This window comes from Muntiacus reevesi, chromosome 17, assembly GCF_963930625.1.
Source record: "Muntiacus reevesi chromosome 17, mMunRee1.1, whole genome shotgun sequence".
In the NCBI taxonomy this organism is placed as follows: Eukaryota; Metazoa; Chordata; class Mammalia; order Artiodactyla; family Cervidae; genus Muntiacus; species Muntiacus reevesi.
In genome coordinates this window covers 38,903,106-38,920,566 of record NC_089265.1, presented here as the reverse complement: position 1 = coordinate 38,920,566, position 17,461 = coordinate 38,903,106, and the positions used below count along the sequence as shown (strand labels likewise).

Sequence of the window (17,461 nt, the reverse complement as noted above, 5' to 3'; positions counted from 1 at the left end):
GCACATGCAAGGCCATGAGAAGGGAGTGGGTTGGGTATGCCTGAGGATGGGAAGGGAAGCCTGGGTGGCTGTGAACACAACAGTTGGGAATGAGGAACCAGATTAGGTAGGACCTACTGGAAGGCTGTGAGGATGTTGGGACAGACAGGGTCAGAGCTGCTGCAATAACTGAGCTGAGAGATGGCACGGCTGGGATCACGAGGGATCAGTGCACACAGAGGGGCTGGTTGATTCTCCCTTGGACAACATAGCATGGGGGTTGTTGGCACACCCACTCTTGGCACAGCTGAGAATCCCTGGTCAAATTTACAGTCAGTGCTCTGTATCTGTGGTTTCATAGCTGCGGATTCATATGTAGAACTACAGAATGTATTTATAGAAAACAATCCACATACAAGTGGACACGCACAGTTCAAACATGACTTCTTCAAAGGTCAAATGTTTTTAAAAGTAAAACCAACATAATTTACTGATGGTTTAGGCACAGAGGACAAAGAAATAAGGCCTTCAAGATTTTGGACCTGAATTATTAGGAAGATAAAGTTGTCAGCAATTGAGATGGGAAGACTGTAGATAAAGCAGGTGTGGGTGTGAGCGGGTAAGGTCAGGAGTTACATTTTGGGCAAGGTGAGATATCCAAGAGGCACCTGCTGTGGAAAAGTACGGAGTTCACAGGACAAGTCTGAGTTGGGAAGATACACTGGGAAACCATGAGCACAGAGATGGTATTTGAACTGTAGGAATCATCAAGGGAATTCTGTGGACAGAAAGGATGTCTAAAGACTGCATGCTGGGGCAATTCCAACATTAAGAGGTTGAGGAGACTAGTAATGACCCGCGAAAGGCACCACAGAAGGAGAAGAAAAAAAATCAAAAGAATGTGGGGCAAGGGTGCTCTTGCTGATGACCTAGAGGGCTGGGATGCAGTGGTGGGAGGGAGGCTCTAGAGGGAGGGGATATATGTACACTTAGGGCTGATTCACAGTGGTGTACAGCAGAGACCATCACAACATTGTAAAGCAACTATCCTCCAATTAAAATAAATAAAAAAAGAATGTGGGGCAAATATGTGTCTCAAATGCTGCTCAAATGCTGGTAGTTACATAAGTTGAGAAGTGATAAATGATCACTGGATTTAGCAAGTCAGGGCACTGGCCACCTTGGAAAAAATGCTTTAGGTAGAACATTTGGAGAGAAATCAAAGTGGGGGCCAAGGGATGTGACTAGAGACCACGAAATACAGACAGCTCTTCTGAGGAACTTCACTGCAATAAGATAAGTGGCGGCTGACTGGGGAAGTGAGGTATAAAAAAAATTTTTTTTTTCCTGATGGAATGAATAGCAGCATGTTTGCAGGTTTGATGGGGAGACAGCCAGTCCACCATGATTGTTAATACTGTCCAGGTATTAATAAGTAAGATGGCAGCAGATGGTATGCTTGGGAGGTCACATAAGAAATGCCTAGACAATCAAACTCCCCTATAAGTCTCTGTCACTTGAAATACTCCGGCATACTCTGTCACCTGAAACTCCTATCTCGCCAACATTTGCATTTAAAATAGAAATATTTAGGGTCTACATGACCTTACATGACATAATTGCTACCCCCTAACCACACACATACTCATACACTAAGAGGCCATTTATCCCCTTTGGAAAGTCTGGCTTGTAGTTTCAAAATCACAGATTAAGCAGACTCCATCGTAAGAAAGTCAATTTTGCAAGAAAGAACTGGGGAGAAAGAAAAATCATACCTCTCTGAACTCACTCCTCACAGAACTCTATATAACTCAGGAAACCAAAGCATCTCCTATTTGCTTCTCCTGCACCAGAAGATGGCATTACCAAGAGAAAGTCCTGGAAATCAACTTTGGATATCTCTGCTGGACAGCTCTGCATACTTCAGCCAGAACTCAAAGGGTCTATTTTAGCATGCATCCTAACCCACGTGTCTGCACACACCTGTGCTCCTTCCTAGACACTTAACATTTGCACTCAGATGATGTCTGTTCTGTTTCTCCCCTCCATGGGTCCAACACCATCATTCTCCTCTTTTCCTTCTAAAAACCAATATCAAGAAAGAAAGGCAGAAGGAGGACTTCCCTGTGGTCCAGTGGTTGGGAATCTGCCTGCCGATGCAGGGGACATGGGTTTGACCCCTGGTCCAGGAAAACCCTACATGCCACAGAGCAACTAAACCCTTGCGTCAGAACTCCTGAGCCCGCTCCAGAGACCATGTGCTGCAGAGAAAGTGTGCGCACAGCAACGAAGACCCAGTGCAGCCAAAAATAAATAAGTAAAAAAGAAAGGCAGAAGGAATGGGGACTTAAAATGGTCAAACTGTCAGGGGTTTTATGTTAGCTTTCATTCTACAAATGAAGAAATCAAGTCTGGAGGGTGACATGAACCGCCCCAAAGTTAATTAGTAGGGAAGCTACAAGTTTTTTTGATCAACTCCTTTACATCAAGGTATATAGATTGATCTGTTCTCTGACAAAGGCATGTTCTTGCAGAAACCATAGTTTTGGGCCAAAGGAATGGATGGAGGAAGTGGAAAGAGGAAATGGGAGGCAGAGGAGGAGGCTATTAACGTTAGCATTAGGGCAGTATTTTGAATGGTAGCTCCCTTATTTGTCTATTTCGGGGGCTTCTCTGGTGGCTCAGATGGTAAAAAATCTGCCTACAATGAGGGTGACCCAGATTCAATCCCTGGGTTAGAAAGATTCCCTGGAGAAGGGAATGGCTATCTACTCCAGCATTCTTGCCTGGACAATTCCAAGGACAGATAAGCCTGGTGGGCTACAGTCCATGGGGTCTCAAAGAGTCAGACATGACTAAGCAACTAACACTTTCACTTCTATTTCAGTAATTCTCAACAAAGGGTGATTTTGCCTTCAAAGGGGATGTTCGGCAATGTCTGGAGACATTTTTGGTTGGCACAACTAGTGGGAAGGTGCCTTTGGCATCCAGTAATACATGCCAAGAAAGCTGCTGAACTTCCTACAGTGCCCAGGTCAGTCCCTGACCCCAATTTATGACCCACTGTGTCAACAGTTTAGGAACCCTGGTTTACTCTGGAAAGGAGAAGAAAGAAAAGAACATTACCAAAAGTTGGCTCTGGAGCGGTGTTCTATCTACAGCTGCTCATCAGAAAAGGGGGCCAGATGGATGTTGTTGAACGTTGGGAACATCATTCCTATTGAGTAAAAGACAACAGGCTCAAAGTTGACTCCTACTGCCTTCTGATTGAAGATACTCACTTGCCATTCAACCAGTTCCATTCTTTTATTCCATCTCAGCTATCACACAAAAGGCTAATGTGTAAAGCTGCCTCAAAGCAGTGATAAGAAAACTAGGCAACAGATTGGAGAGGATATAAGAGACTATTATAGCAAGTCACAAAGCTATACTATAATGAAAGCTTAGAGTCTTAGGTGAGGCCTTTAAGCCGGCTTACTGGCATTCTCAGCTATTGGCTTTTTCCTTTCTCTATGCCTGGTGCTTAGAAATCCAGGCATTTCCTTCCTTTATTTATTTATTTACTCTTTTCATTTGTGTTTATTTAAATACAGTTCGCAAAACATTTGCGTGAAACTGGGCCTCTGTAGGTAAGCAAAGGGGACCTGAATATAATATTTAAGAAATGAACAAAGTCTTCAGATCATCCACAACACAGGTATAGTGCTCCCTTCTTTTCTGTCAAACTCTGAAGCACCCAGTTCTTCCATATAGTCTTAACGCTAGACGATCAAGAGCACATTTGTGGTGGAATGTATTCATCATTTGCTGATAATGAGTTGAAAGACCATTATCCCCTTGCAACAGCTTTAAGAAATAACTTTTTGAAAGCATACATTGTGTAACTCATTCCCTGCTGTATATAATACAGATTACACAAAGGCTGACAAATTCACATTTATATAAGCATTAAGCATTTGTTGTATTGAAAGATCTTTAGCTTTAATACTAGCTGTATAGAGTTATAAAGCATAATTTTTATCACTTAATTGCAGGTATTAAAAGTATGGTATGTTTCATGGACTGAAGGAAAATGGGCCTTTCTGTCTTGAATTTACTACTGACAATCTAATCTGAACAGTTTTGCTAAGCATTGATATGTTAGAAAGAAATGTAAAAATCAAACTGTACTGTTGCTTTTTGCCACTGGTAGCATTTTACACACAGGCTTTGATCTTCAGAATACCCTAGATTCAGGAAGAAAACCATTTACATGAAGTTCTATACAACAGAAACTTCTCAGCAGTCAAAATTTTAGACTGTAAAATAATACATGCAAAACATACTTTTCTGAAAACACTTAACCTTGAAAGCACTGAACTACACAAATGCAGAATGAAAACAGCATTTCAACTCTAACAAAAATAGTCATCATAAAAGATGTAAGTCACCTAACTTCACTAGGCACTGTTCACTTTTTAAACAGGAGATAATAAAAAGTACTGTCCACAAACAGTATCCCAACTCTAGGGGAGATTTCAGGAAGTCTTCATCTTCATGCTTTGGCAGTGACAAGGTGAGTATGATTAAGATCTGGAACATGATCTGTATCATCCATGACTATAAGAGGGAGGAGGTGACCATCTTCTCTGTATCTGATCCCTGTCTTGAGCAGCTCTCCATCCTCCTCCTCCTTTATATGATATGCTTTAATAGTCCTGATCATCATAGCCTCAACCATATCCTCTGTCGTAAGTAAACTCAATGGTGTGAGCTGCCATAGTTAGGTCTCTCCATGTAAATTCCTGGTTGGAGTATGTGCTCTTTTTGTTATAGAGAGATCAACTCTAATACTATGTCCATCAAGCTCAATTTCACTGGCATGCCCTTTTGCTTCCTTGGCATTATTGACATTTTCCAAATAGACAAAGGAAAATCCTCTTGAATGTCTAGATTGCTGGTCATATACAATAGACACACATCAGCAACTGGGCCATATTTACAGAACACTGCTCTTAGATCTCTTTCTGTAGTGTACAAGCTCAACCCAAATACTCCAAAACAACAGTTGGGATCAAGATTTGCCCGATTCCCAACATGACACCTAAGAGCTCACCTGGGAGAATGACTGTGGCAATGCCATCTTCTATAATCTCTACTGTAAGATCTGCTATGGAACCTACTATGGGAGCGGGACTGAGATCGTGAGCTTGTATAATGCCTTCAAGAACTTCTTCTGGATCTATACTTAGATTCAGATCTGGACCTATACGTAGATTCGGATCTGGACCTGGCCTTTGATCTGAAAAGCCTGGCATCTTCCCTGGAGTGAGACCCTGCAGGTGTACGCCTTGCAGATTTCCCAGATCCATGGGCACCTTCACTTTGGAAGCAGATTGGTATTCCCACCTGCTGTAGCTCTGCTTGCCGCTGTTGCTCAATACTTCTACTGCTGTCGCCACTCAACATGCTGCAGTCGAAGTTGCCAACCTCTCGTGCCTTTTCTACAGAGACTCAACCGCAGCCTCGCGGCTCGTACCACGCACCAGTCCCCGAGCCACTGAGAGCTGAAATGCTCTGCTCTGCCTCAGAGTTCAGGCTCTCCGTTTATTTTTTTATTTTTTGTAAAAACACCTTCGCCATAAACAAATCATTTCATTCATAGTATTTTCAGAGGTGATCAGCGAAAAATAATCTACATTCAATCCTCCTATCACATTATTGTTAGTATTTTCATTCTCAACCTTTGTTGATGTAAAACCTTACTATCTTTTTAAGTGCTATTAGAATCTATGCTTTTGTGCTGGCTCACCATCCTCCATGCCAGGAAGCCACACTTGCATTTTGTTCCTGACATTTGCAGTAAAAAGGGGAAAAAGCATTCACTTTAGCAGAAAACAAACAGCTAGGCTGGCATGCCTGAAGTTAGGCATTTCTGGGCAGGCAGACATGGTGATCAGCATTATTGCTCTCATCATATAAAAAAATATAAATCCTGTAATTATCATCATCATTCTAAAAATAGCATCTAAATTTTCTTGGTTATCTCAACCCTGTCTCGAACCTTTCCATGGGCTTTCCATGTATTAATTCATTTAATTCTTGGGACTTCCCTGGTGGCTAAAGCAGGTACTATTATTATATTCACTTTATAAATGAGAAAACTAAGAAACAGGGAAATTTAAATGATTCAACCATAATCACAGAGCTATTAAGTAGAAGGAAAAAAACTCAGGAGAGAAGTCCCTCCTATAGGCAATGGTCTCATACTTTAGCTATGTTCCCTTTGATGTCTCTTAAAATTGAACAAATCATCTCATTCACAGTATTTTCAGAGGTGATCAGAGAAAAACCATGGGTGTAACATCATTCACATTTCTCTATCTAAATCTCAAGCACTGTTGTCAAAACAGCAATGACTGCTGGTAGTTTTTTAAATTTCAAGGATATTAAGCAACTTTGGAAAAGTCAAATGTATCATTATCTGTGTAAACCTGGGAAGCTTCAGAGCTCTGAGGCCAAGTCTAACAGGAATTTCAAAGATATCAGATAAAATGGAGGAGAGGAACTCATCAAAGGTAAAATACAAGAAAAATTCCAAGAGAAGAAGAAAATGAGTCTTCTGACTTAACATATCCATTACATGTCCTAGAGAAGAAAATGGCAACCCATTCCAGTATGTTTGCCTGGGAAATCCCATGGACATAGGAGCCTGGCAGGTTACAGTCCATGGGGTCACAAAAGAGTTGGACAGGGTTTAGCAACTAAACAAATAACAACTACATGGACAGCATGGCAATTCAAAATGTTTCACACTAAGAGAACTAAAGAAAAAATACTAAAAGCATCAAGATGGAAAAACTATGCCATTCTAAAAGTTCAGAAGTCAGAATGGCATTGGACTTCTCAATAGTAACATAGGAAACCAGATACTAAAAAAAGATGCCTTAAAAAAACTGAGTAAAAGTTGTTTTCAAGTTAAAATTCTCTATCTAACAAAATGATAATTTTGTTATCAAGGATTCAACAAACAAAGTAACTCAAGCATCCTTTCTCCAGAAGCTATTGGAAAATATTCTTTGCTGAAAGGAATGGTATAAATCAAAAAAGAGAAGACAAAAAATGACCAAAAGTCAAAGTGGAGTAGCCATACAACAGGACTAGAGAGCCACCAGTTCGTGTGGTAGAGGAGAACAGAGAATTACAGGAGAATTCCACAAAATAAATACTGATAGGCAATCTGTCAGACCTGTTAAAGCATGGAAAAAACCAGTCATGAGTATATAGAAAATTAATAAAAAAACAAGGCAATTAACTCCAGGAAGAACAAAAGATTTCATGAAAAAGATGCATAATCATATGTAATCTGCTGGATTACAGTCCATGGGGTCACAGAGAGTCAGATACAACTGAACACACCTATAGAGAGGATGCACCTGCCTCAGCACTGAACAGTATTTACATTGTCATGATGCAAACACTGATTATTGATTTAAATCAAGTCATAATCTAGGTCTATACTGCCTTATATTAAAAAAAAATTCTAACATCCAAAAAGCTCTGCAAAGCAACAGATTTTTGTTAGGTTTGCAACATTATACAATGGCAAGACCTGACCTGAGTTGACTTGAGTTTATAGTCTTTACTTATCCCTCCTGAGAAGCCTGTATGCAGGACAAGAAGAAACAGCAAGAATGGGACATGGAACAATGGACTGGTTCAAAACTGGGAAAGGAGTACGTCAAGACTGTATATCGTCACTGTGTTAATTTAACTTATAAGCAGAGTACTTCATGGGACACGTCAGGCTGGATGAATCACAAGCTGGAATCAAGATTGTCAGGAGAAATATCAACAATCTCAGATATACAGTTGATACCACTTTAATGGTAGAAAGCAAAGAGGAACTAAAGAGCCTCTTGCTGAAGGTGAAAGAGTGGAGTGAAAAAGCTGGCTTAAAACTCAACACAGAAAAAACTAAGATCATGGCATCCAGTCCCATCACTTCATGGCAAATAGATGGGGACAACAATGAAAACAGTGACAGATGTTATTTTCTGGAGCTCAAAAATCACTACGGACGGTGACTGCAGCCATGAAATTAAAAGATGTTTGCTCCTTAGAAGAAAAGCTATGACAAATCTAAACAGCACATTAAAAAGCAAGATATCACTTTGCTGACAAAGGTCTGTATACTTAAAGCTATGGTTTTCCAGTAGTTATGTACAGATCTGAGAGTTTTCTTCTTTATGTGGACCATAAAGAAGGCTAAGCACCAAAGAACTGATGCTTTCAAACTGTGGTTCTAGAAAAGACTTGAGAGTCCCCTGGACAGTAAGGAGATCAAACCAATCAACCCTAAAGGAAATCAACTCTGAATATTCATTGGAAGGACTGATGCTGAAGCTCCAATACTTTGGTCACCTGATGTGAAGAGCCTGTTCATTGGAAAAGACCCTGATGTTGGGAAAGACTGAAGGCAAGAGGAAAAGGGGGTGACAGAGAATGAGATGGTTAGATGGCATCAGTGACTCAATGGACATGAGTCTGAGCAAACTCCAGGAGATAGTGAAGGGCAGGGAAGCCTGGCGTGCTGCAGTTCATGAGGCTGCAATGTGTTGGACACAACTTAGCGACTGAACAATAACAACAATCCATACCAATATGGACTTGGTATCCATATTCGTGTTTTGTTGCAGAAATATTACACGCTTCATTTCGGAGTGTTGCCTCAGATCCCACTGGAGGAGTGAAGTATAACACATGTTGTGTGATTCTACAGCCTTTCCAAAGTCCTCCAGATTCTGAATTCTGAAACGTACCTGGCCCCATCAAGGGTCTGGAAAAGGGACTGAGGACCTTTATAAATACATCAAGAGGATGGGGTGGGGGTGCCTCAATAAGGGAAGGAGCTGCTATATAGGAGAGCTAACTTCTCAACTAGAGGGTGACAAGAAGAGCAACATGATAATTTTACATAGAAATATGTGGTTAAATAATAGAAGCAACAGAAAAGAGAGCTGAAAAGGAAAAAGCCTTCAGGGAGCAGTCTTGGAAGAGGCATGGTAGAGGGTTACTATTTTTCACTGTCTTTTTATTATTATGTGATGTTGTAAACTATGTCTTATTTTGATGGAAAATAAAAATAATTTGGAAAAATATCAATCATCCTTTCCCCCAGGAATGCAGAGGGTAGAAGGCTGATAAAACCAGTATTCATTTCTACTTGTCTAGTTAAAGATACATAGCCCAATATAAAATTTCATATATGTTTCTAACATCTGGGGGAAAAAAATGTCCAGACATTAAGTCCAAATATTCGGCTTAGGGGGCAGCTCATCAGATGCATATTAATTAACTTTGTTTAAAATCTCATCATACAAAGACACCAAACCATTTGAGAAAAATCCAGAAAAAGTATAAAAATTCTTTCTGGAGGCACTGAGGAGGAAATCCAAACAGCTTTGTTCCTTTGCTCTCATCTCCCATAGTTCAATTTTATCACATGACCACAAGGCTTCCAAGATCTTCCTTGGCTGTTTTATAACGGAAATGCTAATAAAGTTCTTAACTTTAGGTATACTTTACCTAAGCTTATTTATTTTTGCATGAGTTTTTTTAAAAAAATGCCTACTGGTAAATCCCTAATTTTTGAAACCTGTAGGAAATTATAGACGAAGGTCAACCTTTACTTATATGCATATATACCAGGTAATCTGGTGAGTACGTGTTGTGTTTTATTCGTTATTTTGTCTTCATTGGGTATTAGCAGCGAGTCACAACGATGGTAATTTCAGGTAAGTGTAACAGGTTAGGAAGGAGCTGCCATTCTCACTAGAGATACAACTGCTAAAACTGGCCAGTTACTTCTCTAACTCTCATTTGAAAAAACATGTGTCATTGGAACACGTCCCCTCTCTGGTGAAGAGTGGAAAGTGAGTGTGTGTGCAAGGAGTCGTGAGTGTGGCTTTCAGGGTCAGACAGAGCTAGCGTCAAATCCCTGCTCTGTGACTTATTAGAGTTCTGTCCTTGCCAAGCTGCTTTCCCTCATGGTGCTTCAGTTTTTTAAGTGGGGATTGCAATACTGTCTCCTACCAAGTCAAGTCTCAATCTTGGCACTATTGACATTTTGGGCTGAATATGGGCTGAATAACTCTTTGATGTGTGGGGGTGACATCCTGCACATCAAAAGATATTTAGCAAGTTCCTGGCCTCCCATAGGTGCTGGTAGCACCCCCTTTGCCAGTTATGACAACTCAAAATGTCTTCAGACATAACCAAACGTCTCCTGTGAAAGGAGTATAAAATAACCAAGAATCTCTGCAGTAAACCTTCAAATAAACTGAAAGCTTTCATTACTCAAACTTTGTAAGGTTTTCATAAAATAATTTATACGAAGTCTGCTTAGCACACACAGATATTCAGTCAGCACAAAGAGAATATTGAACTTTATCTTATTATCTCAATTACATGTAGCGATCATAGGGAAAGAAACACAGCAGGAAGAGAATATGTTAGAAAGAAAAAACGAACACTAGAGACTTTCTCACACTTCAGAAGGTCAACACTTGAAAGGGCTTTAGAGATTACTTTTAATAATACAGATGAGGAAGCCAAAGTCAAAAGATCAAGTGTCAGGCCAAGTTAGCTAAGAAAGAAAGTGATTGCATCAGGACAAATACACATAACTCAGAACTGGTCTTCTACACCATTCTGAACACCATGGCTATCAGGGTCTTTTGGGGACTAGCTCAATTATTATGGAAGAATAAGATGAGGAAATCAAATACCTGGTTTAACAGAAATGTTCTTTCCTCCTTTCTGTAAAGGATTGAATATAGGGGAAGGAAGATGGCAAATCTTACAGAAAAGTTAGCCTACGTTCAAAACCAGGAACTAGCCAGCTCACCATTTGTTTTCAGCCACTTTTTGGAATGAAGGTAATTTTCCAGCATCCTTTCATTGAACAGCATGCATCCCATTAGTTCTGAAATGATCACATCTACAGCCTCAGGAAGTGAGATTTCTTTAATTTTCCCTGGCAAAACAATGATATTGTCTGAAAGGTTGTTACTTTCCACTAGCATCTGAAACAGATAAAATGTACCAGTACTGTTATACAGAATCTTATGAAAAGTAAGTTTTATAGATTAGGGGTTGACTGGGTGATATGGATGAGAGGGAAGTTATTTATTTGCTTCTATAATATTATACAGATATTTTTCTTACTGCAAAAACATTTCATGTTTACTGTAGATAAATTAGAAGATACAGATATGGAACAAATAAAAACATCTATAATCAATGCCACATACAAATAATAACTATTAATAGCTTTATATATATCCTTCTAGACTCTATACAAACATACCCTTATATGCACATACATACTGTATGTGCAGTCTGTGTATGTGTGTGTGTGAAAGTCAAAGTCGCTCAATTCAGTCCATGGAATTCTATACAGTCCATGGAGTTCTCCAGGCCAGAATACTGGAAAGGGTAGCCATTCCTGTCTCTAGGGGATCTTCCCAACCCAGAGATGAATCCAAGTCTCCTGCATTGCAGACGGATTCTTTATCATCTGAGCCACGAGGGAAGCCCATGTGTGTGTATATATGCACATGTACTTTGGGGGGATTATTAATGGTTTCAGTCTATTTCTGATTGTTCTACTGGCATTAACGATGCCCAAGAGTTCTGTACAACAATCTTGTGTAACATAATAATCCTGATCCTTATTAAATCATCCTTTGATCTTTTGATTCCAAAGATAAATAATACCATGCTCATTAGCTTTTTGTTAGAAGTACATTTTACAGTTATGTATTCTTTTTTCTTTGATGTCCTCTGTATTGTATTTAGTAATTTTGAACTCTCTTAAAAGAAGGACCTTGACGAGAAATATGGTTATGTATTTCTAACATATTTCTTCTAAATGTCAAATACAATAAGGTGATTATATTATTACATTTATATCTTTCTACTGCTTGAAAAAATATTTCCTAATAAACATCTTATATTCACCATCACAAATACATACAGCACATTCCTTTTCAAGCTGTGCTTTCCTGAGATTCTTACATCTTTGCTCATTGTATTTTACATATTCAGAGACTCTACATTTTGTATTTTTGCAACTTTACCCTTTCCTCATCCAAAATGCAATATACCAAGCATCTGTCATGATTCAGTTGCATTTTCTCAACTTCTGATCACTTCTTCCCAAGATTAGGATATCTTTCACTTTGAACTCTTATCTTCTAGGATGCTGCTTGGTAACATTACACCACAAGCTCGTTGAATGTCTTTTCTACCTACATTTTCTTTAAAAGAAATGAAGTAGTCTCTGATCTAAGGAAAACAATGAAAACTATTTGAACATGCCATCCACTGTCAACATCCACCCATGCACAAGGACTCATGGAATTCCATTCTACTATTGTTCTACATGTGCTTGTCAAGTTTAGGGGGTCTGTGGACACAAGGCCTAAAGGGTAAGGCTTTAGGTGGCCTGATTTTCTGAGCATTTCTTTTCTCGGGAGAGCCCTTCTCCTGAATGGTTGTAAGCACGGCTCCACGTGGATGACAGCGCACAACTTCAGGTTTTCTCTCTCACCTGAGCCCTGGCCATCACCTGGACATTTCCACCAACCTGCTAGGTTATCTCCTCAGTCTCAACAAGTAAAGAGCCAATCTCAAAACTCCTTCTTGAAAACTAGCCATTTATCTAAATTCCTTTAAAACCTTCATATGATTTTGTATTTTCTTGATTCTTTTTTGGTTACCAAGGCCATAATCCTCAACATCCTGGAGGCATACATACTTGCTTCCCGTGGACAATTAGTTACTATTTTCTCGTATTTCTACTTTTCAGATATGTCTCATTTCCACCTTCTTCCTTCTGCCTGCATTAACTTGTCCTGTTCTCAATAACTTCAAATCTGAGATTTAAAAATAGCAGTTACATAATGAAAATAACAATAGCAGTGCCTACACTTCACAGGCCTGCTTGAGGCTAAAACAAGATAAATCATATTAAGGGTCATGTAAGTATTAAATTACTATTGTCATATTATTGCTGTTAAAGAAAAGCATTCACTAAAAAAGAGAAATGTAGATGAGCAAAAGCATGAGAATAAAAATCACTGTATTCCCATCACCCGGACATAGGCAGGGTATATTTCTTAGCACAATTTTGAGTGTATCTATGTTTATAAAAATATGTACTTTGGAGTAATATTTCATAATTTTTTTACATATAATATATTTTAGACCAGTTTTCTGAATATTATCTACATCATGGCATACACATAAAAAGTAACACTTTTATGAATAGTAGGGTGAACAGGGAAGGATGCCTGCAGTTTTGAGACATTTAACCTGGGGGTTCATGCCCCATGAGACCCTGACCATCTCCCAACAAGGCAAAGGGCACTAAAACATTCTTCCTGGCACATTTTTCTAGAAGCTCTGTTGTTGACATCTTTCCATGAACTGCTCTAGAACCTAATTTTTATTGCCTGTGTAGTACTTCATAATACACTTTGATTCACTAACCAATACCATGCTACTGGACATTCAAGTTACATCAAATGTTTCATTATTACAACAGTATATTGACAAATAATAATGCCATTCAATCTGGGGACATACTTCTTACAACTCTGTTTCAAAGTTAAAGGACCCAGAACTTTTAAGGGTTTCAGGTTCACACTGTCCCTCTGCCTAAAGAAAGGTGATTCCATTTCTAAATTACAAGCCTTTTTTAAACTCCACTTATGGGGTTTGAGGGTGTCTACATAACTTCAATGTGTAAGTGTGAAGTTGCTCAGTTGTGTCCGACTCTTTGCTACCCCTGCCAGGATCCTCTGTCCATGGGATTTTCCAGGCAAGAATACTGGAGTGGGTTGCCATTTCCTTATCCAGGGGACCTTCCCAACCCAGGGATCAAACTCAGGTCTTCCACATTGCAGGTAGACGCTTTAACCTCTGAGACACCAGGGAAGCCTCATCAACTTGGACCAGGATGTTGGAAGGGAAATTTTTCTGGCTAAATTTTGCTGGAAGGACTAATAAGATAGGATGGTCAAGGGAGTGTGATATCCACTCTTCATGGAGATTTTACAGAGAATAATCAGAGACTCTTACATCCTCAGGAAGATCAGATATCTAAGAAGGTTTGAGAGAGAGGATGCTATGAGCTGTCAGAAGGGTGATTTGAGGTTCACCGGAAAGAATTTGTCTTACTCTTTGTCTTACTATTCTCACAGATGAAAAAGGACACACCACACATATGTAAGCGAACAAACAGGCTTGCCTTCGGGCCACTGCATCTCGTGACTTATTTTTTCCTTAATTTTACAAAACTTCATTGGAGTATAGTTGCTTTACAATGTTGCGTTAGTTTTCACTGTACAGCAAAGGGAATCAGCTATACATATATGTATATCTGCACTTTCTGGATTTCCTTCACATTTAGGTCATGAAGTTACTTCATTTATTTTTGACCAGATTCAAAGAACATTAGATCAAGAATATGAAGATACAGATTCTAGACCTGCCATTATCATCAAAGAGCTGTGTGCCTTTGGGGAAGTACTTAAACTCTCTACATTTGTTTCCCTCTTGAAAAATCAGAGTTTAAAATTGAGTTATTTTAAGGCTCCACTCACTTCTAAAATTTCATGATTTAAAGAAAGCAAACTTTCTGCAAAGTCTGTTCCAGAAATCCATGAATACAAGGAGTACCATGATCAAATATTATTGGAACTTCGTTATAATGCATATTCCCTCTTACAAATTCAGAGAGTTCATTACCATATTAATAGATTCAAAAAATTCTGCTGAAAACTGGTTTGGCTAAATCAAAGATATCCAAACTTACTTCAGTATTTGACAGTTTTTTTCTTGAAAGTTTATCCCTGACAGATCAATCTTTAAGAAACAATAAAAACAATTATTTGATAATCCTAGGTTGCAAAGGAGAAAAGCAAAGATATACCCATTTGAATGCAGAATTCCAAAGAATAGCAAGGAGAGATAAGAAAACCTTCCTCAGTGATCAATGCAAACAAACAGAATGGGGAAAAAAAGAATGGGAAAGTCTAGAGATCTCTTCAAGTAAATTAGAGATACCAAGGTAACATTTCATGCAAAGATGGGGACAATAAAGGACAGAAATGGTATGAACCTAACAGAAGCAGAAGATACTAGGAAGTGGCAAGAATACACAGAAGAACTGTACAAAAAACATATCACAACCCAGATAATCACGATGGTGTGATCACTCACCTAGAGCCAGACATCCTGGAATGCGAAGTCAAGTGGGCCTTAGAAAGCATTGTTAGGAACAAAGCTAGTGGAGGTGATGGAATTCCAGTTGAGCTATTGCAAATCCTAAAAGATGATGCTCTGAAAGTGCTGCACTCAATATGCCAGCAAACTTGGAAAACTCAGCAGTGGCCACAGGACTGGAAAACGTCAGTTTTCATTCCAATCCCAAAGAAAGGCAATCCCAAAGAATGCTCAAGCTACCACACAATTGTACACATCTCACACACTAGCAAAGTAATGTTCAAAATTCTCCAAGCCAAACTTCAACAGTACGTGAACCGTGAACTTTCAGATGTTCAAGCTGGATTTAGAAAAGGCAGAGGAACCAGAGATCAAATTGCCAACATCCACTGGATAATTGAAAAAGCAAGAGAGTTCCAGAAAAACATCTACTTCTGCTTTATTGACTATGCCAAAGCCTTTCACTGTGTGGATCATAACAAACTGTGGCAAATTCTTAAAGAGATGAGTATACCAAACCACATGACCTGCCTCCTGAAAAACCTGTATGCAGGTCAGGAAGCAACAGTTAGAACTGGACATGGAACAACAGACTAGTTCGAAATCGGGAAAGGGATACATCAAGGCTGCATATTGTCAACCTGCTTATTTAAATTATATGCAGAGTACATTATAAGAAACACTGGGCTGGAGGAAGCACAAGCTGGAATCAAGATTGCTGGGAGAAATATCAATAACCTCAGATATACAGATGACACCACTCTTATGGCAGAAAGTGAAGAAGAACTAAAGAGTCTCCTGATGAAAGTGAAAGAGGAGAGTAAAAAAGTTGGCTTGAAACTCAACATTCAGAAAACTAAGATCTTGGCATCTGGTACCAATACTTCATGACAAATAGATGGGGAAACAATGGAAACAGTTAAAGACTTTATTTTGGGGGGTTTGAAAATCACTGCAGATGGTGACTGCAGCCATGAAATTAAAAGATACTTGCTCTGTGGAAGAAAAGGTATGACCAACCTAGACAGCATATTACTTAGCCAACAAAAGTCTATCTAGTCAAAGCTATGGTTTTTCCAGTAGTCATGTATGAATGTGAGAGTTGGATTATAAAGAAAGCTGAGCACCAAAGAATTGATGCTTTTAACTGTGATATTGGACAAGACTCTTCAGAGGCCATTGGACTGCAAGGAGATCAAACCAGTCAATCCCAAATGAAATCAGTCCTGAATATTCACTGGAAGGACTGATGCTGAAGCTGAAATTCCAATACTTTGGTTACCTGAGGCGAAGAACTGACTCATTGGAAAAGACCCTGATGCTGGGAAAGATTGAAGGCGGGAGGAGAAGGGGATGACAGAGGAGATGGTTGGATGGCATCACCGACTCAATGGACATGAGTTTGAGTAAACTCCGTGTGTTGGTGACGGACAGGGAGGCCTGGCGTGCTGCAGTCCATAGGGTCGCAAAGAGTCGGACACAACTGAGTGAATGAACTGAACTGAGGTTGAAAGCAATTCGCTAATAGAGATATTTGAAGACAGAACATAAACTCAATCAGTAAAACCTCCTAGACACAAGAGCAGCTAATTCCGGATGTGAGATGCATTTTATTCTGAGTCAGTCTTGCTGCCTTACTTGCTCTTTGGTAATCAACAGCTAGTTGTATGTGAGTCTGTCACTTTGGACTCCATTCTTCCAAAACTAAATCCTGTAGAACTATTCTTTCTAGAGAATGCATACCCAATATCCAGGAAGAGAATACGTTATACTAAAATCATACATAACCATTTTGGAAAACCATCTGGCATTACTTGATAAAGCTGAAGATGTCTATAACTTAGAAATATCACTCCCATAAATACACATTCTAGAAAATTTTTCGAACATGTGTACAATATAACCTAGACTAAAACTTTATAATAATATTGGTAATTATAAATTTAAAAAATAAATAAACAGGATTTACTAACTGATAGGGAAGTGAATGAATAAATGCTGCTATACTCATATTATGAATACTATTGCAAAGTGAGAAAGAAAGAACTAGAGGTTTTCATGTTAACAAATTAATTTCAGAGGAAAAGAAACAGGTTGCTGAAGAATATAAACTATGTTTCCTTTTACTTAAAAAGTCAACTGTATCCAAAAGTAAACTGTGTTGATTAGGATATACTGCTGCTGCTGCTAAGTCGCTTCAGTCTTGTCC

General features: G+C 39.1%; 2 pseudogenes; both read right to left on the bottom strand.

The window, feature by feature from the left end:
- LOC136148340 (histone-arginine methyltransferase CARM1-like) overlaps positions 1-17,461 on the bottom strand; it is a 125,178-nt pseudogene that overhangs the window by 38,050 nt on the left and 69,667 nt on the right.
- On the bottom strand, positions 4,497-8,790 carry LOC136148720 (transformer-2 protein homolog beta pseudogene; annotated as a pseudogene).